Raw genomic sequence first — 24,268 nt, forward strand, 5'->3', positions numbered from 1 at the left:
TCCTCAGAATGTGGTCAGAGGGGGCGAGACACAGTTCTGAAGGTTGACGGTGAGGTTAAATGCATGACAACACACCTCACAGGTTTGCTACACAGCTCTGAATGTGCGTTGTGAGCAGCCTTTTTCCACTCGCAGGGCTGTGTAAACTTCCTTGCCAAATAATCTCACCCAGGAACATCCGCTGAATCCAAACTTGTCAGGGGATCATACTCAGATGGTTCATTTGTCAAAATCAGGGCTTAAACCAGCATGAAACCACCGGAAAGCTATCCCACCACCGTCCGGAGCTCCCCACAGTGCGAAGCTCCAAAATGAAAGGCCATCTTCCGACATAGCCACACCACGTCCCCGCTGACACATTTTTAGTGCTAATATAGCTATAACCCAGGACTAAGGAAGAAGGAAACTAAAGAATTGATTCCATCTCAAATTGCATCCAAGATTTCCATAATTAATGTTACTTGTTTCAAAATTATATGGATACATTGCCTGCATTGTACTCACTATAATGGTTTATCTACAATTGTCCCTTTTCATATTTCCTGCACTAAAACTAGACTTTAATGTATCAATAATACCTCTTAAAATTACAGAGTGGAGTACTAGTATGTGCATATTAAAGGGGAAATCTAAAGTACCATACTAAAGAAAAATGTATTTCTGTCAGTCTCTGAAAGGATTTGATAATCTCCAGGTGAGTTGTGGGTGATGTGTGGGTCACAGCGTCTCCAATTCTTCTCCTTCAGTATGCACATTGGTACATACCTATGACTGCCTGAGGACCCAGGAGAATCATGTAGACAGCAGTTGTTTCAGAACCATATTCACCAAAGGACCAGAATCATATCTCAACCACGAGGATGGTAGGTCTCAACACATGTCTGATTAGCGCAAATCATACACCAAAGTAGAGGAAAAGGAGTAGTTTAACAATAGACTCCTATGCATCCTGGATAAATGCCTTTGCAGACACATCACCATACTGAATGGGGATCTCAATTGCAAGACTGGAAGCAGCAATACTGGGTATGTAGAAGTCATGGGCAACCATGCACTTGGCAACTTCAACAGAAATGGTTGAACTGTTGCAGCTCTGTGTGCCCTGAACAGTCTGGTGATAGGTGATAGTGTATTCCCCTACAAAGGCAACTTGAGTGTGACCAGATCATCAATGGAAAATCAGATCGACCATGGATGCATTGGTAAGACAGTCTGGAGGCCCCTGCAGGATGTGAGAATGATGAGACAAGAGGTCCTGGCGTCAAACCATTACCATGTCATGAATAGGCTAAAGCTAAAGCTGTAGACAGAATGGATGGAACTGACAACCCAACTCCCTTCTCATAGCTGCACAGAAAAGGAGAGAATATTCAGTCACCCTCAGTAATACGTTTGAAGTCCTTCAAAGCCTAGAGAATGACAGGGACCAAGCAGTCAGTGGGAAAAGATCGAAGAAACAGTGACATCAACCTGCCAAGGGGTACTGGGTCCCACGAAACATCAGCATAAGGAATAGATCTCCACCAAGACTCTCTGTAACATCCAAGAGAGAGAGGAAAAGAAAGCTGTAGTGAACCCCAGCCACAGAGAAGAAAAAGTGAAAACTCAAGGTGAGTGCACCAAAACGTACAAAGAAGCAGAGAGAAGCTTAAGTGTAGAAAATTGAAGATTCACCAATGGGCTTTCCACAGAAGCCCAAGAAGCAGCAAGCTATGCAACTTCAAAGAACTCTATGACATATCAAGGAAATTCTACGACAGATACAGCATGCCAGAAAGACCTTTTAAACATAAAGCTGGTAGGAGAATCATGGATAACGAAGGTCAACAACCAGGATGGATGGAGCACTTCAAAGAACTGCTCAACCAGCCAGTGCCTCATCTCGGCCAGTCATACAGCGAGCTGAAATGGGCCTGCCTATCAACTGCAGGAGACCAGCCGAGGAAGAAATACAGCAAACTATCAAGCATCTGATAAATGGTAAGAGGCAAGGACCTGACAACATTCCTGCAGAGGCACCGAAGGTAGACATTGAAGCATCAGTTCAGTAGACATGCTCTATGCCATGTTTGAAAAGATCTGGGAAGAGGAAAAGGTGTCAACAGACTTTAAGGAGGGATAGCTCATCAAGATCCCCAAGAATGATGACATGAGTGACTCCAGATTGCAACACAGTGCATCCTCATTGAGCAGCTGTTGGAATAGAACTGTCTCCTCTCTGTCAACTTCATTGACTGTGGTAAGGCATTCAACAGCATTGACATAAATACCATTTGGAAACTCCTTGGCCACAACAGTAGGCCAAATACACTTGTAAGAATCATCAGAAGCTCTAACAAGGGAATGACCTGAAAGTTAGTCCATGGAGGACAACTCACAGAAGTCTTCGAAGTGAAGACCAGACTCCACCTAGGTTGTTTGCTCTCACCTTTTCTGTTCCTGCTGGCCATACACTAGATCATGGAGACATCCACAGCAATAAGACGAAATCAGATCTTGGATGCATCACAATGACCTGGACTTTGCAGATGACCTGGCCCTACTCTTGCATACACATCTGAAGATGCAAGAGAAGACCCACAATGTGTCAGCCACATCAGCACAAATTAGCCTTAACATCCACATGGAAAAAACCAAAATCCTGAAGGTGAACATGGTCAGCACAACTGCAGTCAGTCTTGCAGGCAATCCACTGGAAGAGGCTGAGGCCTTCTACTACTTGAGCAGTGACAGAGACAAGCAAGGCAGCACAAAAGCACATGTCAAGGAAAGAATCAGCAAAGCAGGGGCTGCCTTCATTCAGCTAAAGAAGATCTGGAGTTCCAATGACCTAATGCTACAAACCAAGATCAGGCTTTTTAACACCAATTTAAAATGTGTTCTTCCATATGGGGCAAAACTTGGAGGGCAACAGTGGTCACCACCAACAAACTCCAGATCTTTATCAAAAACTGTTTGATAAAAATCCTCCAGATCCGCTGGCCATACACCATCAGTAACATGACCTATGTAAACAGGCTTTCTAATTCCCTGCTCATGAAGAAATAATGGAACGATGCTTGGTATGGGTAGGTCACACCCTCTGCTAGCCCACATCAAACACTACCAGGCAAGCCCTGACCTGGAGCCCTCAAGGGAAAAGGAAAAGAGAATGGCCAAGAAGCACCTGGCGCAGAAGCTTTGCAGCTGATTGCAAGGAGTTGGGTTACAAGTGGAGTCAGATTGAAAAAAAGCCCAGGACAGTGATGGCTGGAGAGTCCTGGTTGATGGCCTACACCCCAGGAGGAGTAGTAGGCATAGTTAAATAAGTCCTACGCCAAGCTAACATCACACCACACCTTGAATAACTCCACTGGCCTGAAACACAAGCGTGCACACTTTAAACTCATCACCCACACCTACAAAGCTCTCCACAGCACTGACTCCCCAGCATAGTCGAAACCGTGCACAAAAAAGAGCTTAGAGATGCCCTCTATTCACTAAATAATACAGAAAGAATTGTCATGGAATCCAAGAAACCTTCTGTTCTTAGTTACATGTCTATAGAACAGTATTACCATCCCCAACCTATATATCTCACCCTACCTATAATTTATTGGGAAAGGAGCCTCTTATTCCGTTTAAGAGCAGGAATTGTCAAATTTGCACAGTGTTTCCCTCTTGGTTACCACCCCAATCTTGATCACGTACCATGTCCATGTGATGGGGTGAGTGGCCAATCAATTTTACATTTTTTATTTTTCTGTAAATACTACATGAAATATATAAAGTGGCTTTTACACCAATTTTTTAAAAAGAAGAGTACTGCCTATTCATGTATACTCACCCTGGCTGATGTAGAGTTGGTTTTTCGCATAAGTACATTTCTGAGACTCACCACTCGAGCATGTAAGACCATGTCTAATCCTTGAGCTTTAATCACGCCTAAACACTTTTGTATAATTGCTGAATTAATTGATATTTTATGCAATAGTAATTTATTTATTACCAATGAACTTTTTTTTAGTTTGGTATTTAATTTGTTATAATGTTATGTTTACATTGTTGTAATTTACCTATCACCATGTATTTTCTTACCCTCCACTTGTTATTCAGTTTGCTATGATGCTGTGCTTTTATGGGTACTAAGTTTGTCCGAATAAAGTTTATGAACTGAACTGAACTGGTATATTGCTCTCCAGTTAACAGTGTTTGTGGCGATACACTCCTTCATAGCATGCGAGTGATTAGCGTGTCATAAAAGCTTGTAAAAAGAAAATATATGATCATGTGCCATGATGTCATCCTGCTCCTGTAATTCAGAAAATAAATCAATCCCAATTTCCTTGAGGTCAATTCAGTGACATATGCATAGAGGACTTTAGCTTGTTCGCCTTTTAGTGTCCGTGTTCAGTCCGAACTTTGTTGCCGAGTCGCTCAACTCATTCAGGGGCAGAACTTGAGCCTTGTTTATGAAGGTGGATCAAGTTCTAATTTTTTTAAATCGAACATGTGCAAGAATGGAAACCAAAAATAGGCCCTGACAAAAGGCTTCAATGCCTGCCCCATCCTGCAGCAGAAGGTGACTAGAAAGGGACAATAGGAGCTTTCAGGTTTGGCTCATGGCAGCAGGGGCGGCCTTAGACATGTGCAAGCTGTGCAACTGCACTACGCCACCAAACCCCAGGGGCCACCACGCCAATATATATCCTTAATATAATAATCCTCTGAGGATGGATACATATTTGCGTGGCAGCCCCAGGCAGGGATTTGGCGGCCTCTCACTCGCCTCAGCGCTCCGCCCCGCCCGGACCTCCTCTTCCGGGGCTCCCTACCTACGTTCCCTCCCCAGGGCCCCATGAGACTAGAGGCCCCTGATGGCAGGCCACACAGCTCTAAAAAGCAGCCCCCAACCCTGCACCACAAACATCAAAATGTTATTGGCAGCGGACGTGACATCACATGTAATTTGACCTTTACTTTCACTCGCATACACAAGGTTACACATACACACACACATTCACATATACACACACTCTCTCTCTTACATAAACAGGCTCTCAACAGCAAGCACACACAATATACATTTAAAATAATGTTTTACTTACTTCAGCTGCCATGGAGTGTCATAATCTAGCTAATTGCACCTCATTCTTTTTTACAATAATAGTGAATATTATAATATTCCCTGATATAATATTATTCACTATTAGTGTAATAAAGAAATGAGAAAAAATCGGGAAACTGGAGCTCCAACCCACATAAATGAAAACGAACTTCCCCTGTGTTCCTGGCAACAATTTTGCCACTGCTGAGGCCAGCGTTTGCAAAGGCAGTACTAGGAGTCACAAGATGCATGCCAGGGGTCACAAGGAGCTAACCAAGGGTCGCAGTTGCGACTCCTGGTGACCCTTAAATGACGTCAATACCTGCACCCGACCAAGAAAATGGCGGAGCTTCAGAATGTCGATTTTTGCCTGAACGAAATTACGTTTTAACTTGTATAAATGAAGTAAACATTGAAATTCAATGCGAAAGTTAGTTCCACACTTCTTTCGCATAGAGGTATTTACAGTGGAGTCCTGCAGGGCAGAAGACTAAAAACCGGAAGTGACTTGTCAAGGTCACAGATGGCCTACCTATTGGCACCCATCATCCAAATGATTTCTCTAAATTTACAGTGCCCAAATGACAAAGGCTTGTTTGCTTAGGAAAACAGCGTTCTCTAATGGGTGTCAGTCAAAGCTCGCCCTTCATACTCACCTCTACTCAGTACTGCACTGAAATACAATCTGTTCTTCCCTCCCGTCCACCCAACCAATTAGAACTCAAAGCACCAACAGGCCCCTTTAGGGGATGGTGGTGGCACTTTATAAATGCAGTCTAACAGTCAAAGTACCACACAGAAGTTATTCACCGCAGGTTAAATATGTTATCTTCAAAGCTATCTACATAATATAATATTACAGATTCCATATGAAACTTGAAAATGGGTCATCGAACATAATAAACATATTTTAAGCCACTCTCCTACCTGTAGTGGGTTCAGTCTAGAAATGCCAAATGAAACACTTGGTTGCTTTTCGCGCCGCAGCTCACAGCCCGCCTGTTCTGAGTATCTGAGACAGCCTTATGTTAGTGCTTTTAAAACACGGGGCCGGGGCAGGTCCGTGTTCTAACACTGAGCCCTTTGATACTTTTAATTACTAATTAGCTTTCAGCTGTGTTAAGTAGGCTAAGACCTGTTGATTATTTCAACACTTGGCACGGCCTTGTTTACCAGAAAGGTCTCCAAGATGTAAGATTTTGCCAAATAGATTGTGCAAAGGAACAAGCGTGCTTGTGTGATTACATTTATAGCAACCGACGGCGAGGTTCAGAACAAATCTTGGCTCAGAAACAAGGCCTCCTCCCTTGTGAGCATAGAAAGGACCACATGAAATATTTATCATATGTAACATTTGTATAATAACACGACCTACAGCACTCAAGCATGTTTCACTTGAAACATTTTGCGATTCATATGCTTTTAGCATGTTCCATTAGAAGGACTATTGCAATAAGAATTGGAATTTTTGGGGGAAATTGCATACAGGTACGAAAAGTTCAGTGCCATTAACTCGACTAATTTTTCTCCATGATGGTATACCGCGCACTAAAACTAGATTGAGGGTAAAATGTCTTCTAGAACGCAGAGTCAGACTGGACCCATATGCTGCCCTGGCAAATGTTATCCAATCGGCGCCCATATTGCAGGTAGCAAACGCAGTGCGCAAGTCTTACCACTGAAAGGAGGGCTTTGTGGGTGCCCCCAGTAAATGTTTGAACAAAATGGCAAATACAATGCGTTTCATAAAACATGCTTTCATTAAAGAACCTCGTGCAATTATTGAATGGATGGATTGAGATTGGAATCACGCCTGTATGAATGAGTACTTGGATGGTGAGAAGTGGTTGGGTGAATTAATTTGAGAATGGGTGTCAATGAGGAAAGACTTTTAGCTATGTGGAATAAATGTTCAAAATGCACTGACCACGGGTGGGTTTTCATTGTAGCTTCTGCATTAAAACATCACACTCCCCAAACACTGCTGCCAGTGATCTTTCTGGAACATGCATAACCTGGATATATTCAACTCCGTGCAATGATTTACCACCTCGCAGAATTAACCTCATCGCTGCGGCGGCTATTCCGCCGCAGAGCTAAGGGGGTGGGGGGGCACGCCTCGTCCCCATGCTGGTGACGGAACCACTCCGTCACCAGCCGCGGTTGAGCTGTGCTCATGACGGAGCGGTTTCGTCATGGCCCCGCCCGCTTAATAGAACGCGCCGCACAGGCGTGAAATCAGCGCCGCGCAGGCGCGTCGGGCGGGCCATGATGGAACCGTTCCGTCATCAGCACAGCGCCACCGCAGCTGGTGACGGAGAGGTTCCGTCATCAGCGCGGAAAGGGTTAAACACAAAGCATTAAACCTTGTTCTAAAAAGGGCACGAGAATGATATAAATATGTAGTGGGTGAATAGCATTGTGTGAAGCAGAGAGCACTGAATAAACAATCATGTTCTACGTGAGGAAGGCAGAAACCAACCCATTGTAGTGGGAATATATTTGTATTTTTTGGTGAGTCCATCTATTTAAGTAACTTCTCTCTGATATCTACATGTATATTCACTGAAAAAAACAAAGGTTTCAGGGGCACTATAGTTAGGCACACATTTCTCTCACACAAAACCACTGAAATTCAGCAGTTATAGTTACCTGTGCTAAGTATAACTTATGGCCTACAATGCACTGTTTGTTACCGCACATCTTACATCACTCATGACCTGGTCAGTGACATTTCTGTTGACATCACTGATGGCATCTTAAATTACATCACTGATGACATCATCCACAGAACCACTCACACAATCACTCAAACCAATATACAATCCCTCATACACATCATACACCCACACAACTACTCATACACACACACCCCATTGCACACCCATACGAGTACTCATACACCACTCACTAATCCATAGAGCCCGTCACATGCTCACTTACTCATATAGCTACTCACACAACCAGGCACTTACCATACAGTTTCTTATACTTAAAATAAGGTCCCCCCAAGCCATAGCAAACAACTATGTCCCAAGGGGTGGGCACCCTGGGACATAGCAGAAGGGGGGCCACGTGTTCCCCCACCTTTGATTTGTTTGGGCCTGCCCTGAGGAGGTGGCTGTCCCCTGGGCTGAGAATAGCAGGGGGGGGGGGGCGCTGCTTCCCTCCCAATTTTTTAAAATCATTATGGCCCGAGGAGATGGAGCAGTTTCTGAGGTCCTCCCAACACGTACGCATTTTTTTTTTACCAGGGTGGTGGTGGTCCCCTGGGCACAGGGGTCAAAGAGGACCCCCAATTATATTTGGCATATGGCCCTAGTAGGTGGTAGTATCTGGGTGCTGGGGGTCTGTGAAGCCCCCTGCTTTAAAATTAGTGAGCCCTGCGGAGGTGGGGCTCCTCGGGCATAATAAACCCCAGGAGGGGGGACCCTGTGCACCCTCTTTTATTTAAGAACTGTTGTCAGGACCTTGTCGACTCAAAGGCCTATAGTTAATGAAGCACAGGAGCCAGTGCTTCCTAAAAAAAAAAAAAACGATTCAAAGACCCAGCATGACTACCATTTAAAATGTTTAAAAAAATTATTTTGTGGCCCTGCTGGAGTTTCTAGGTGGTCAGGGTGTTTCTACCCTGCCCTTTTTCATTTTTCTAAATGTTTTTTGTCACAAAATTGCAGCCAACACTTCCTGGTTTGAAGTGTTGACAGCCAATCAGATCTCAGCACAAGATTGGGTGGGGTCGCAGATACACTGCGTCTCTATGTATACAACTGGAAATTTATTTAAATAACTCCACAGCTACTGAAGGAATTTACACCATTTAACAAAAAGGTCACACTCCTCACAGCATGACAGCAAGTCTTCCAGCCGAGTAAAAGTAACAAGGTTTTTTAATGCAGTAGTCCATCATAAGCATAATGATTTTCAACACTCGACTGGGTCTTAATCATAGGTTTTAATCATATGCAAAGCACACGTGGCCAATTGTTACTCCATTTAAATACTCAAAAAGTATTGGGCACTGAAGGGGGACTCAGAGTGAAACACAGTGAGCGTTTTTCTAGAATCAATAAAGTTGTTTCAAATTTGTGAAAAACAGGCGAAAATGTCTCTTTTCAAATTCGGGTTTGAATAAACCTTATATAAAAACTTTAATAGTATTTAATTTATCCACCACTGAATTTATATTACTACAGTGTAAATTAATATACAAGTCCCTTGTATTCAGTTTTTTTGTTATGTTCGTTATATATTCCAAGGCAACACCACTTAACTGCATGGCATGTTGTTTTAGCAGGTTTCTCTTCATGATGGCTGTTGCATTTTTTTAAAACTCCAATCCAGTATATATATATATATATATATTACCTACTGGCGATAGCCAGTAGGTATATATAGTTAGGATTTTTTCTCTATGGAACTTTTGAAAATTCTATGCCTAATAACTTTGGCGTTTGTGGACGGAATTGGCTGAAATGTTCAGGAAAATGGCACATTTTGTTTCTGAGCAGCTCCTGGAAATTTGGGGGGGGTTCGTCAAGGGGGGGCTGAGAAAAAAGGGGGGTCCCAAAACACGTTTTTCCCATGTTAATTTCCATAGGGCGGTTGGCCTCACTTTTAGCCCGAACGGCTGAATGGATTTCCACGAAACTTGGCAAAATTGTAGGGACTGTTAGCCCGATGTGCCTTTGCTAGGTCTCAGTATATGTGCTTCAGTGGATTTTGAGAAATTAACGTTTAAAACAAGATATATATCTGTAACAGCGCTCCGGGCAGCGCTCCGGTTCGCGAACTTTTCGCGTATCGGAACTTTGCGAAGCGAAGCTGATTGGCTCTCCGGTGTCTGTCAACATTCTAAACAGTCCGGAGCGGCCGCCATCTTGTCTCTTGGTAGGATCGAGAGACAAGAGGAGGCCAAAACAAAGGGGGAAATAAAGGAAAGGGGGCAAGGTAGGCCAAAACAAAGGGGGAAATGAAGGAAAGAGGGCAAGGTAGACTCCTTCTGACCCCCTAGGATTGATGAGGGGGATATTATAAAGCCACGCGGGGCCAAAAAAAAAAACAAAAAAAATTCCGATTTTTTTCGCCGTAGAGACGCGTCTTGGTTCGCGAACCGGGCAGCTAACCGGGCAGCTAACCAGGAAGCTAACCGGCAGTGTAACCCAAAAAAAAAAAAAAAAAAATCCGATTTTTTTCGCCGTAGAGACGCGTCTTGGTACGCGAACCGGGCAGCTAACCGGGCAGCTAACCGGGAAGCTAACCGGCAGTGTAACCCAAAAAAAAAAAAAAAATTCCGATTTTTTTCGCCGTAGAGACGCGTCTTGGTACGCGAACCGGGCAGCTAACCGGGCAGCTAACCGGGAAGCTAACCGGCAGTGTAACCCAAAAAAAAAAAAAAATCCGATTTTTTCGCCGTAGAGACGCGTCTTGGTACGCGAACCGGGCAGCTAACCGGGAAGCTAACCGGCAGTGTAACGGGAGTCTGAGGAGTAGCTGATTGGCTGTCAATATTGTAAACAGTCCGGAGCGGCCGCCATCTTGTCTCTCGGTAGGATCGAGAGACAAGAGGAGGCCAAAACAAAGGGGGAAATGAAGGAAAGAGGGCAAGGTAGACCCCTTCTGACCCCCTAGGATTGATGAGGGGGATATTATAGAGCCACGCCGGGCCCAAAAAAAAAAAAAAAACTTCCGATTTTTTCGCCGTAGAGACGCGTCTTGGTACGCGAACTGGGCAGCTAACCGGGCAGCTAACCGGGAAGCTAACCGGCAGTGTAACGGGAGTCTGAGGAGAAGCTGATTGGCTGTTATCATTGTAAACAGTCTGGAGTGGCCGCCATCTTGTCTCTCTGTGGGATCGAGAGACAAGAGGTGGAAAAAAAAAGGTGTAAATGAATGAAAGGGGTAAGGCAGACCCCTCCTGAACCCCTAGGATTGATGAGGGGGCTATTAAAGTTCCCTGGGGGGTGAAAAAAAAAATAATTTGCGATTTTTCGCGGTAAAGGTGCTTCCTGGTACGTTAACCAGGCAGCTAACCGGCAGCGTAACGGGAGTCCGACATATTGTGTTTTTTGAACGTTTGTGATATGTGCACGTGTGGATTTTGTCTAATTAAGGTTAAAAAAATATATATATATCTTTAAGCGTGTTCTGGCGCGCTTACGTTTTGGGTTTGGTTTGCGCTGCAGAGACGATACGTCACGGTTATGCGATGCATCATGAGGCGTCTCACGGGCTACGTGATACGTCACTTAATAAAGAATATATTTTACAGCTATAGATATTAGCTTTTAAAAAACCAATGAAATTCACAGAAAAAACCATAGGTTATAGACCATATATAGTTAGGAATTTGCATTTACAAAACCTTGAAAATTCACTGAAAAAACCATAGGTTATAGACCATATATAGTTAGGGATTAGCATTTAAAAAACCTTATTTTATTTGCACAAAACCATTGAAATTCCATATATAGTTAGTTGGCGCTAACTATATATCGCGCACCCGCAATCCACTGCTGATGATGTCACATATTACATCATTCATGACATGGTTAGTGACATCACTGATGACATCACTGATGACATCTCAAATGACATCACTGATGACATCACTGAAAACATCTCATTTGACATGACTGATAACATCACTGATGATATCATTCATGTGATAATACGATGAACCTCTTCAGACTCTAATTTAACCTTAGATACAATCAGTGTAAACAGACACTCACAGACTGTCACTCATCCATGGAGTTACTCACACACCTAGTCAGTCATGCAAAGAATCAATCACACCTCCATTTCCTCAACTATACAGTTATACAAACTTTACTTATTCAAACATATACTAACACATATTTACTCTATTATACAATCCCTGATACAAGTTCACAATGATCCATACAGCCACTCACACATTCACTGGCTCTTATGCACAGTTATTTATATATGTCAACTCTCACATGTACTGTGTTTTACATATGTACTTACTTTGACATGTAGCACTGAGATATCCATTCACTCACCAATACACTCATGCACACAGTCAACCGCCCATACAGCTGTTTCCACATGCACTTTTGAAACCATACATCTAGTGAATCAACTGCTCACACATCTATGCACAGAGTCACACACCTCCCAGCCACCCACACACACACTCAGTATCCCATACAAATACTTGGGCAACCAATCAATAACCCATATAGTTACTCATATAGCTACTTATCAACACATGCAACAGTTTACAGAACAACAGACATAATGATGCACAAATTAAGACAGTTTAGTCACTAACCCATGCACTCAGTGAGACACATTTAATCACTCACTCATACAGTCAGTCATGCACCTACTAAATCCTTCATCCAGACACTTATATATCCACTCATTCTTCAATATGTAAGAGATATTTTAACTTTACAGAAACATACAGTCACTGGATGTTGTCATCAGTGATGTCATTTGAGATGTCATCAGTGATGTCATCAGTGATGTCACTAACCATGTCATGAATGATGTAATATGTGACATCATCAGCAGTGGATTGCGGGTGCGCGATATATAGTTAGCGCCAACTAACTATATATGGAATTTCAATGGTTTTGTGCAAATAAAATAAGGTTTTTTAAATGCTAATCCCTAACTATATATGGTCTATAACCTATGGTTTTTTCAGTGAATATATATATATATATATATATATATATATATATATATATATATATATATATATATATATATATATATTTATATATATATATATATATATATATATATATATATATATATATATATATATATATATATATATATATATATATATATATATATATATATATATATATATATATATATATATATATATATCTATATCTACGAGGTCATCAAGAGCACATGGCTAAGGGGCGGAAAGAACAAACCGCCAGACGTGGAAACAAACACGGATGCAAGTGCCAGTGCGACAGTATCATCAACCAGAGGAGGAGGACGAGGAGGGCAGGTGGCGGGAAAAACAGGCAGAGGAAACGCAAGAACATCCCGTTGGACGAGCCGCCAAACAGCCAAGAAATAGGAACTATGAAATCAATAACTGGTACCGACCAAATCAATCAAACCAACCTAACTGTAGTGAATCTGACCAACAAACGATTGACGGAGGCGGAATTGGAAGTTCTGAGTCTGGGTCTCACGTTTTGTCCCTCCAATGACCTCGATTATACACAGACTAGGATCGATTTATTTCGTTTCACTAGAAAGCTGAAGTTACATAAATACTTCAAAATGCGCCCACACCTGAGAAGCACCAAGAGAGGCCCAAAAGTCAATGAAATGGACATATTAAGCGCCAAAGATTTACCAGCTCTCGAGGCACTGGAGGACTTACGATTGGAGCAGGATTTGCAACAAGAACAAACGAACCTGACTATTGCCCAACGGGCAGTTCTTCAAGGGGTCGAACAGGAAAGAGAGGAGAGCACTTTCAAGCCTGCTTCGACCTTCATGCCACAAACACCCTGGGACGCAATAGACGTCTTCACTGAGGCAATGAAAAGAGACCTGACCGCTTACAGAAAATCCAAACCGTCAATTCCTACCAACAACATCACTGAGGATCAACGCCAAGCCTTGAAGGGGCTGATGAATGAGGAATCTATTGTCATCAAGCCCTCTGACAAAGGGGGCAACGTGGTTCTTATGAGTCGAGAACTGTACCGAGCTGAAGCTTTAAGGCAACTTGCAGATAACACCTATTATAGGGAATGCACGAATGCGGTATATCAAACCAGCATAATGAGATACGATGCCTTAGTACAGAAATGGTACAACCAGAATATGCTCGGGAAGGATGAAAATCTCTTTCTCAGGAACCACACCCCCATGCTACCAACTTTTTATCATCTCCCGAAACTTCACAAAGACATGGAAAAACCTCCGGGACGACCAATAATTTCATCTATTGGGAGCTTGACCGAGAACATGTCACGCTTCGTGGACAACATTCTGTTTCCCTTAGTAATCAAACTGGAATCGTATATAAGGGACAAACGGGGGGGGGGGGGGGGGGGGGGGAAAGGGGGGGGGGGGGGGGAAGCTTCCTGACCAAGATCCAGGAAATGACATGGAATACTGGATATAGATCATGGGCAGGGTCTGGAAGCCATAAAACATGCTCTAGGCCAGCGTCCAATGAAATATGCATGCCACAACCAAATGATTTTGGAGTTCATTGAGTTCTGCCTTACAAACAACATTTTCCTCTTTGAGGATCAGATGTATATTCAAACATCTGGGACGGCGATGGGTACCTGCTTTGCCCCCAGCTACGCGAACCTCTTCGTGGGCTGGTGGGAGGAGCAGGTACCCAGGAGCTGTACGGCAGGGACAGAGACAGGGCAGGTAATAAGTTGGTATCGTTATATCGACGACCTGTTCATTGTGTGGGATGGAGGGATGGACTCAGCAGAGGAATTTATCAAGATCCTTAATAATAACGATCTCAATCTGCACTTCTCAGGCTCGGTTAGTCCGGTGAGAGCGGAGTACCTAGACCTGAGAGTGTACATTGAAGACAATCAGATGCATACCACCCTGCATAGAAAGGATACTGCTGGTAATTCCACACTCTTTGCCAGCAGTAGTCATCCCACCCCACTCAAGAACAGCATTCCCTACGGAGAACTCCTAAGGATCCGTAGGAACTGCTCCAAGGATTCCGATTTCGAGGTGGCTGCCTCGGAGTGCATAGAAAGATTTTCCATGAGGGGGTATGGTACTACCTTACTTTCTAAGACCCTCAAAAAAGTAAGGAAGATGCAGAGATCGCAACTGTTGGCCACGGAAACTCCTATAGTTGGTAGGAACAGAAACTCTAATAAAAGTGAAGGTAAATTCAGACTCATCACTCCTTATTCTAAGGGAGCGGGGGATCTGAAAGCAATGCTAGCCAAGAATTGGAACATTTTGAAAACTGATAGTGTTCTTGCAGATGACCTACCTGCCTACCCCTTAATCACATTCAGCAGGGCTAGGTCGCTCAGTGACATGCTTGTCTCAAGCCATCTTAGAAAACCATCACCTAAAGAAAACTCCTTGAAGCGGATGGCAGGCTTCTTTCCTTGCGGCCATTGCAAGGCTTGCAGTGGCAGCAAACGGGTGCTATCATTTGAAATACCAGATACCGGGATGAAAGTGCCCATAAAGCACTTCATTACATGTAGTTCCCAGTTTGTGGTCTATTGCTTGATCTGCCCGTGTGGCTTACGCTACATCGGCAGTACGATCAAGGAGCTCAAACTGAGGATCCTGGAGCACCAACGGGCGATCGAGAAAGTTGACACCTCATATCCGGTCGCCCGGCATTTTGCAGAGGAGCATAGCAAAGACCGTAAATTACTCCGATTCTTTGGTTTGGATATGGTCCCACCAAATGTAAGAGGAGGTGATAGGCTGAGGCGACTCCGCAGACTAGAGTCCAGATATATTGTAGACCTCTCCACGAAACAACCTGGTGGGCTCAATAGCGGGGAGGAATTAGCATATCACTTGGGCAAGTAACGATATGGGATGAGTAGAGTGTCCATTCCCATAGGAAGCTATATACACTGTGATGAAAATCCAACTAGAACAGGTATGCGCCATGGGACAACCCTCACATATATGGACTCTGTAAGATCAGTAACATCTTTCCCAATCTGTTCGGGTGGCAGTCTTCAAATCATAAGATCTTTGAACCTGACCTATGAGTTTCTGTACAACCTGTATATTTGTATATATGCTTTGTGAACTATTATGTAGAATTTGCAACACATATACACCCTTGCCCCCTGATGGAATCGAGTATGGACTACCATGGATGTGTTAATATACCCAGAGAAACTCCATCCCAACTGACATATACATACACCATATATGTAAAACGTGTGATTTCGTTTGTATATGTACTTGTAAATAACTGGATGAAGGGTATAATATTGAAAGTATAAGTTTGTCTGTGACTTTGGGATATCCATCTTGACAAACAATCATAATTTTCAATTTCATTTTCACTTCGATACACATGTAGAAATGGCTTAGTCCAACTTCATTCCTGTAAATAGTGTAAATACACCTTTCCTTTGCAAGCTTTAGGAATATAAAAGAGGTTTTTCCTGTTATATATCCTGTAAACAGCATTATCTATGAACCGTGACGAATTATGACAGAATATTTGGTTCATTGACTGTTATAGGACAGGTATCGATTTCATCATGTTTGATTCCTTCTTGATTCCTCTTGTTTTTTGCTTTTTGCTTTCATGTGCCTGAGAATTTATATGACTTCTTGTATGTTTTCTTTGCACTAATGTGACCATATTAGCATTGTAGATACATGTCATAGGACACTTGCCGATCCACGGCTTTATTTTTAACCATGATCACTTCATGTTAAAATTAGTATTGACCCTTGGAGAGAACACCATTCCAAGATGGCGCCCACAGTGGTGTAAGGGTTGTAGTCCTATGTCCATGACAATGCCTATGGTTTGTGTGTATGTTTATAACATGGACTGTTAGATGTGGACGAATGACACACTGACGAAGGCTCACGCCGAAACGCGTCTGTGCTTTTCTTTTTCCCTCTGATTAAACCATGGCTTTGACTTTGATCCGCGAGTGCTGCCTCTTTCTTTTGGACTTTGGGAGAGTCGAGCGTAATATATATATATATATATATATATATATATATATATATATATATATATATATAAGCAGCTTCCAAACACCAACTAGCTGCACACACGAGTGGGTGCACACAACACAGGGGTGTTCCCGTGAAATTCAATTATCGCTCCAAAATATCCCAGGATTGAAGGTCCTTCAGGAAAGTAGCACACACAAGGGGTGGTTCTGCAAAGATTTTATTTCAAGAACCAAACAGCAACGACGCGTTTCGCCTTAGGGCTTCGTCAAGTTGTGCGAAGCCCTAAGGCACAACTTGACGAAGCCCTAAGGCGAAACGCGTCGTTGCTGTTTGGTTCTTGAAATAAAATCTTTGCAGAACCACCCCCTGTGTGTGCTACTTTCCTGAAGGACCTTCAATCCTGGGATATTTTGGAGCGATAATTAAATATATATATATATATATATACATATATATATATATATATATGTATATATATATATATATACATGACTTGAATGTTTTGGTGGGACCCGTTAAGCAGGGCTTAGAAAAAGGCAGGTCCTAAAACGTGTTTGATCCTTTCATTTTTCCCTAGGCACTTTAGACACAGCTACAGCCCAAACTGCTGAATGGAGTTACACCAAATTTGGCAGAAAGCTAGGTCTTGGTCCAGAAAGAGTGATTTTTGTAATTTGACTTCAATCCATTCATCAGTTTTTGAGCAATTAAGGCTAGAAATCATTGTATATTTCACATTTTTGAGGATCTGCAGGGATGACAGATCTCATAAAGAGATCTTATTGGCTACCACCACATTAACAACAATGTGGCGGTAACCATCTTTGAATTTTTGGAACTCGCCTCTCCTGACTGTCAAGTTTGTAAAGTATATACTTGTCCTAGAAAAAAAGCTTTCCTCAGAGTGTGACACCTGATATTAAATCCTTGCCTAGAGATTTAATGATTGGTCTAACAGGATTATTATTTTTTTTAGCCTTGCCAGATGCAAGTCATCACATAAGAGCACTTTAATAATTGCTGCTAGATGAAAAAGATTGCACAGATCCGTTTTATCAATCATATAAGAACACTTTAACAATTGCTGACAGATGTAAAACATTATTAGTCTGAAATTGTCTCTCTGGGAACATGTAAAGTTTATCTTTATCGCATGAAAAAAGTTTTTTTCAGAATGTGACTTTTGATATTAGATGCTTGCCAAAGAAATTGCAAAAGTGCACTTTAAACATTGCCGCTAGCTGTAAGCAACCACACAAGTGCACTTTAGTATCTGCTGCTAGATGTCAAAAATGGCAAAGGTCTGTTGTAACAATTTTCATTTTAATAAGTTATTTTAAATTTTGATTTCAAATTAGGGGTAGTGTAGCTGGATAGCTGTTATAAAAAAATTAGCCATTAGACAGAATGGATTGGTATAACCAAATGGGCTGTAACCAATATTGCTAAATATAATTAATTTTACTAGTGCACTTTGTCTATTGCAATTTAATTACGATATGAATTTTATAAATTGGGGAAGTGTAGGTTGTTCAATTGAGATTATTATTATTTTTTTTATTCCCAATTGTTGTGATATCTTATTCAATTGGCATGAATATTGAACTGAAATATAATGTACCTTGTTAAATATTTTTACCTTAATGCATTATATATGTTATGATATGCAAAAAACATGATTTTAGCTAGACCAAATTGGTATAATGAAGCTTTGTCGCAACCCAAAGGATTTTTTTTCATCTCTTTATTTCTGTTTGTAATGATTTTTATTAATCAACAATAACGAACGTCAAACAACCATCTTAGGACTTGGACTCAGCACTGACATGGGCGCAGAGTAGGGATACTCTGAACCCCTAGACCTGTGGTAGGGTTTTTAAAAATAATTTGATGCAAATTTGTAAAGGATCCTTGAAAAAAATAAATGCTGCATCCTGTTCCTTTCTCAAAACACTACCCAGGAAAATATTGAAAAACAAACAAAAAGGGAATAATATTGTGCAGCCACATCCTCTCATTTATTATTCACTGTTCCCTCAAGGTGCACCCTATTATGCCCTGCAAGTGCTATTTACATTGTTTTGGTTTTTAGTGCTGTCCATAGAAGGGGCAGGGGCACCAGCATTTTTCTTCAATGCTATGGGGGCGTCGAGGAGTTTTGCAGCCCCATAGAAACATTAGAAAAAAAGCAAGACTCCTTGATCAATGACAGCATGGTCCCAAAGGAATGTATCATATTTCTTTAAGCACTTCCCAAGCTTACATTTCCGCTCTACACCTGGGAGTGCTGCTCCCTTTATGGGCTGATACTGTGGCCTGAAGATGTAGAAAAAAAACAAGGCTTTATTATGGTTGTTTTGATGATTGCATTTTCAGAACAGAAAAATGTTAAAAGAACATACTCAGAGACATATGTTTTTTTATTAAAAAAAAGCAAAATGTCTTTCAGTATTTATTTCCACATTTGTCACCCACAAAATGTAATAATAAAAACTATGCAAAAAGAAAGAGTCAAAGACATGTATGTTAATAAGACTTTATTAAATATGTTTCAAGCATATTAATAAACATTGCAATGTTTAAATCACTGCAGCCAACCCACTGCTGCGCAAGGCCTGTCTGAAGGCTATGGGCTGTGGGAAGTTGGGTGGCTGCCTGCAGGGGGTTGTTGGACTCATGACCTGGTTGCAGGCTAGGCCCTGCAAACAACCCCCTGACATGCACAGTCAAAATCTGTGTGCAGATTGGGGTTGGCTGACTGCGAAAGGGTAAGAGAGCATGGGCTAGCTGGAGGCAGGCTCTACCGCCAACCACACGCCATGCCGGGCCGAAGCCTGTGTGTGTATCATAGGGATAGCTGCCTACAAGGGGGTGTTGGTTTTACATATGGTAACAAAATATTACTCTACATTAAACAAAATTAGAAATTCAATGATAAAAACAAAGGTTAAAGAAATGTTATAGTTAAATGAGATTTTCAGAGACAAGGTTATGCTTTAAATCTACAAATCCAATGAAATTCATCAGTTATAGTTATATTTGGTAACTATAACTCATGCCCTCAAATACCTATAACTCACGTACAACCATGCATGGCTAATTACCCCACATATGACATCACTCACAATATCTTCTATGGCAATATTGATAATATCACTGCACCCTTTGCAATAAAATTATTGATAAGAAAACTGCGCTTGGCGGGTGGTGTGAGTTATAGTTACCTTAGGCACAAGTAATAGTTACCAGTGATAACAATAACTGGTGAATTTAAGTGGTTTTGTATGTTTAAAAAGTTATGTTCTCACCGAAAGTCCCACCAAACTATAATGTTACTTTAGCTATGTTTTTTTCCAGTTAATATATATATATATATATATATTCAATAAAAAAAAACAAAGGTTTAAATTTATTTATAGTTAGCACAAGGTAATTTATTATGTCTCTAGAAAACCAACTTAAACTACTCAAACCTTAGAAATTCAAAAGTTATATTTATGACTTAAAGTTTGTTCCTTCATAAAGTTTATTTGGGTGTATAAAAATACAGCCATTAAAGTACATAGCTAAAATCAACATATAAATAGAAGCATACATAGAATAAAATCCATATTATATATAAAATATTATGTAAGAAAAGTTGGGTAAAACAACTCTAAAAATAATATGTACAGATGATCTTATAGGTAGATACTACAAATCAGTAATATAAATATATCAAAGTTCAAACTTCCATAGGCCTTTTAGTACAACACCGTTATGTATTGCTGTATGCTTTCCTAATTTTAATGATTCAGAAAAGGGGGTGGTGGTGATGAAAAGAGTGTCTGAATTAGGCAGACCACTCTGACCCAGTCCAAAGATCAGGGCTTGATCCATCACCGTTTTTAGCTCACTGCACCATCCCAGCTCAGAACCAGGCTGCATGCAAATTAGTCTGACCCTGGCCCAGTGCATCATGGGAACAGGGCAGACAAAACTACCAAGCCAATTCTTATACTGGGAAGGAAACAAGCTTCCGGGGACCAGTTTCTGGCATTTCAGCCACATTCGGCCCGGCTTGCTTGAATCCTGATGGTGCAATGAAAAGGGACTCACATCTGAGTATACCCTTCCACGCTTATGGTGGACAAAAACGATTCAGAAAAGGGGGTGGTGATGAACAGAGTGTCTGAATTAAGCAGACCACTCTTACCCAGTCGAAAGATCAGGGCTTGATCCATCACCGTTTTTTAGCTCACTGCACCATCCCAGCTCAGAACCTGGCTACATGCAAATTAGTCTGACCCTGGCCCAGTGCATCATGGGAACAGGGCAGACAAAACTACCCAGCCAATTTTTATACTGGGAAGGGAACAAGCTTCCGGGGACCGGTTTCTGGCATTTCAGCCGCATTCGGCCCGGCTTGCTTGAATCCTGATGGTGCAATGAGCAAGGGACTCACATCTGAGTATACCCTTCCATGCTTATGGTGGACAAAAACGATTCAGAAAAGGGGGTGGTGATGAACAGAGTGTCTGAATTAAGCAGACCACTCTTACCCAGTCCAAAGATCAGGGCTTGATCCATCACCGTTTTTTAGCTCACTGCACCATCCCAGCTCAGAACCTGGCTACATGCAAATTAGTCTAACCCTGGCCCAGTGCATCATGGGAACAGGGCAGACCAAACTACCAAGCCAATTCTTATACTGGGAAGGAAACAAGCTTCCGGGGACCAGTTTCTGGCATTTCAGCCGTCGTCGGCCCGGCTTGCTTGAATCCTGGTGGTGCAGTGAGCAAGGGACTCACATCTGAGTATACCCTCCCATGCTTATGGTGGACAAAAACGATTCAGAAAAGGGGGTGGTGATGAACAGAGTGTCTGACTTAAGCAGACCACTCTCACTACAAGTGTGGCAGGGTATACTCAGACATGAGTCCCTTGCTCACTGCACCACCATGATTCAAGCAAGCCGGGCCGACGACGGCTGAAATGCCAGAAACCGGTCCTCGGAAGCTTTTCTCCTTTTCGGTGAAGAATTGGCTTGGTAGTTTGGTCTGCCCTGTTCCCATGAGGCACTGGGTCACACTAAAATGCATATAGCCAGGTTCTGAGCTAGGGTGATGCAGTGAGCTAAATAACGGTGATGGATCAAGCCCTGATCCCTTAACTGGGTAAGAGTGTTCTGCTTAATACAGACACTCTGTTCATCACCACCCCCTTTTTGAATCATTTTTGGCCACCACAAGTGTGGCAGGGTACACTCAGACATGAGTCCCTTGCTCACTGCACCACCAGGATTCAAGCAAGCCGGGCCGACGACGGCTGAAATGCCAGAAACCGGTCCCTTGAAGCTTTTCTCCTTTCCGGTGAAGAATTGGCTTGGTAGTTTGGTCTGCCCTGTTCCCATGAGGCACTGGGTCAGACTAATTTGCATATAGCCAGGTTCTGAGCTGGGGTGATGCAGTGAGCTAAATAAAGGTGATGGATCAAGCCCTGATCTCTTGACTGGGTAAGAGTGGTCTGCCTAATTCAGACACTCTGTTCATCACCACCCCCTTTTTGAATCGTTTTTGGCCACCACAAGTCTGGCAGAGTATACTCCGACATGAGTCCCTTGCTCACTGCACCACCAGGATTCAAGCAAGCCGGGCCGACGACGGCTGAAATGCCAGAAACCGGTCCCCGGAAGCTTGTCTCCTTTCCGGTGAAGAATTGGCATGGTAGTTTGGTCTGCCCTGTTCCCATGAGGCACCGGGTCAGACTAATTTGCATATAGCCAGGTTCTGAGCTGGGGTGATGCAGTGAGCTAAATAACGGTGATGGATCAAGCCCTGATCTCTTGACTGGGTAAGAGTGGTCTGCTTAATTCAGACACTCTGTTCATCACCACCCCCTTTTTGAATCATTTTTGGCCACCACAAGTGTGGCAGGGTATACTCAGACATGAGTCCCTTGCTCACTGCACCACCATGATTCAAGCAAGCCGGGCCGACGACGGCTGAAATGCCAGAAACCGGTCCTCGGAAGCTTTTCTCCTTTCCGGTGAAGAATTGGCTTGGTAGTTTGGTCTGCCCTGTTCCCATGAGGCACTGGGTCACACTAAAATGCATATAGCCAGGTTCTGAGCTGGGGTGATGCAGTGAGCTAAATAACGGTGATGGATCAAGCCCTGATCCCTTAACTGGGTAAGAGTGTTCTGCTTAATACAGACACTCTGTTCATCACCACCCCCTTTTTGAATCGTTTTTGGCCACCACAAGTGTGGCAGGGTACACTCAGACATGAGTCCCTTGCTCACTGCACCACCAGGATTCAAGCAAGCCGGGCCGACGACGGCTGAAATGCCAGAAACCGGTCCCTTGAAGCTTTTCTCCTTTCCGGTGAAGAATTGGCTTGGTAGTTTGGTCTGCCCTGTTCCCATGAGGCACTGGGTCAGACTAATTTGCATATAGCCAGGTTCTGAGCTGGGGTGATGCAGTGAGCTAAATAAAGGTGATGGATCAAGCCCTGATCTCTTGACTGGGTAAGAGTGGTCTGCTTAATTCAGACACTCTGTTCATCACCACCCCCTTTTTGAATCATTTTTGGCCACCACAAGTGTGGCAGGGTATACTCAGACATGAGTCCCTTGCTCACTGCACCACCATGATTCAAGCAAGCCGGGCCGACGACGGCTGAAATGCCAGAAACCGGTCCTCGGAAGCTTTTCTCCTTTCCGGTGAAGAATTGGCTTGGTAGTTTGGTCTGCCCTGTTCCCATGAGGCACTGGGTCACACTAAAATGCATATAGCCAGGTTCTGAGCTGGGGTGATGCAGTGAGCTAAATAACGGTGATGGATCAAGCCCTGATCCCTTAACTGGGTAAGAGTGTTCTGCTTAATACAGACACTCTGTTCATCACCACCCCCTTTTTGAATCGTTTTTGGCCACCACAAGTGTGGCAGGGTACACTCAGACATGAGTCCCTTGCTCACTGCACCACCAGGATTCAAGCAAGCCGGGCCGACGACGGCTGAAATGCCAGAAACCGGTCCCTTGAAGCTTTTCTCCTTTCCGGTGAAGAATTGGCTTGGTAGTTTGGTCTGCCCTGTTCCCATGAGGCACTGGGTCAGACTAATTTGCATATAGCCAGGTTCTGAGCTGGGGTGATGCAGTGAGCTAAATAAAGGTGATGGATCAAGCCCTGATCTCTTGACTGGGTAAGAGTGGTCTGCCTAATTCAGACACTCTGTTCATCACCACCCCCTTTTTGAATCGTTTTTGGCCACCACAAGTCTGGCAGGGTATACTCCGACATGAGTCCCTTGCTCACTGCACCACCAGGATTCAAGCAAGCCGGGCCGACGACGGCTGAAATGCCAGAAACCGGTCCCCGGAAGCTTGTCTCCTTTCCGGTGAAGAATTGGCATGGTAGTTTGGTCTGCCCTGTTCCCATGAGGCACTGGGTCAGACTAATTTGCATATAGCCAGGTTCTGAGCTGGGGTGATGCAGTGAGCTAAATAACGGTGATG

At 42.9% G+C, this 24,268-nt stretch overlaps 1 protein-coding gene across 2 annotated transcripts in view; it reads right to left on the reverse strand.

Moving 5' to 3' along the window:
• The window catches only part of LOC147727644 (sulfate anion transporter 1-like), a 423,791-nt gene that overhangs the window by 146,107 nt on the left and 253,416 nt on the right, over positions 1–24,268 (reverse strand). Inside the window, exon 1 of one of the 2 annotated variants that reach the window (XM_086961658.1) lies at positions 6,014–6,100. The exons of the other annotated variant lie outside the window; for it this stretch is intronic. The gene's annotated coding sequence lies outside the window, so the exon portion shown is untranslated. Of the gene's footprint in view, positions 1–6,013; positions 6,101–24,268 lie in introns of those variants that run through there. 2 annotated transcript variants of the gene reach the window in all.

The sequence above is a fragment of the Lissotriton vulgaris genome, chromosome 3_1 (assembly GCF_964263255.1).
Source record: "Lissotriton vulgaris chromosome 3_1, aLisVul1.2, whole genome shotgun sequence".
Classification (NCBI taxonomy): Eukaryota; Metazoa; Chordata; class Amphibia; order Caudata; family Salamandridae; genus Lissotriton; species Lissotriton vulgaris.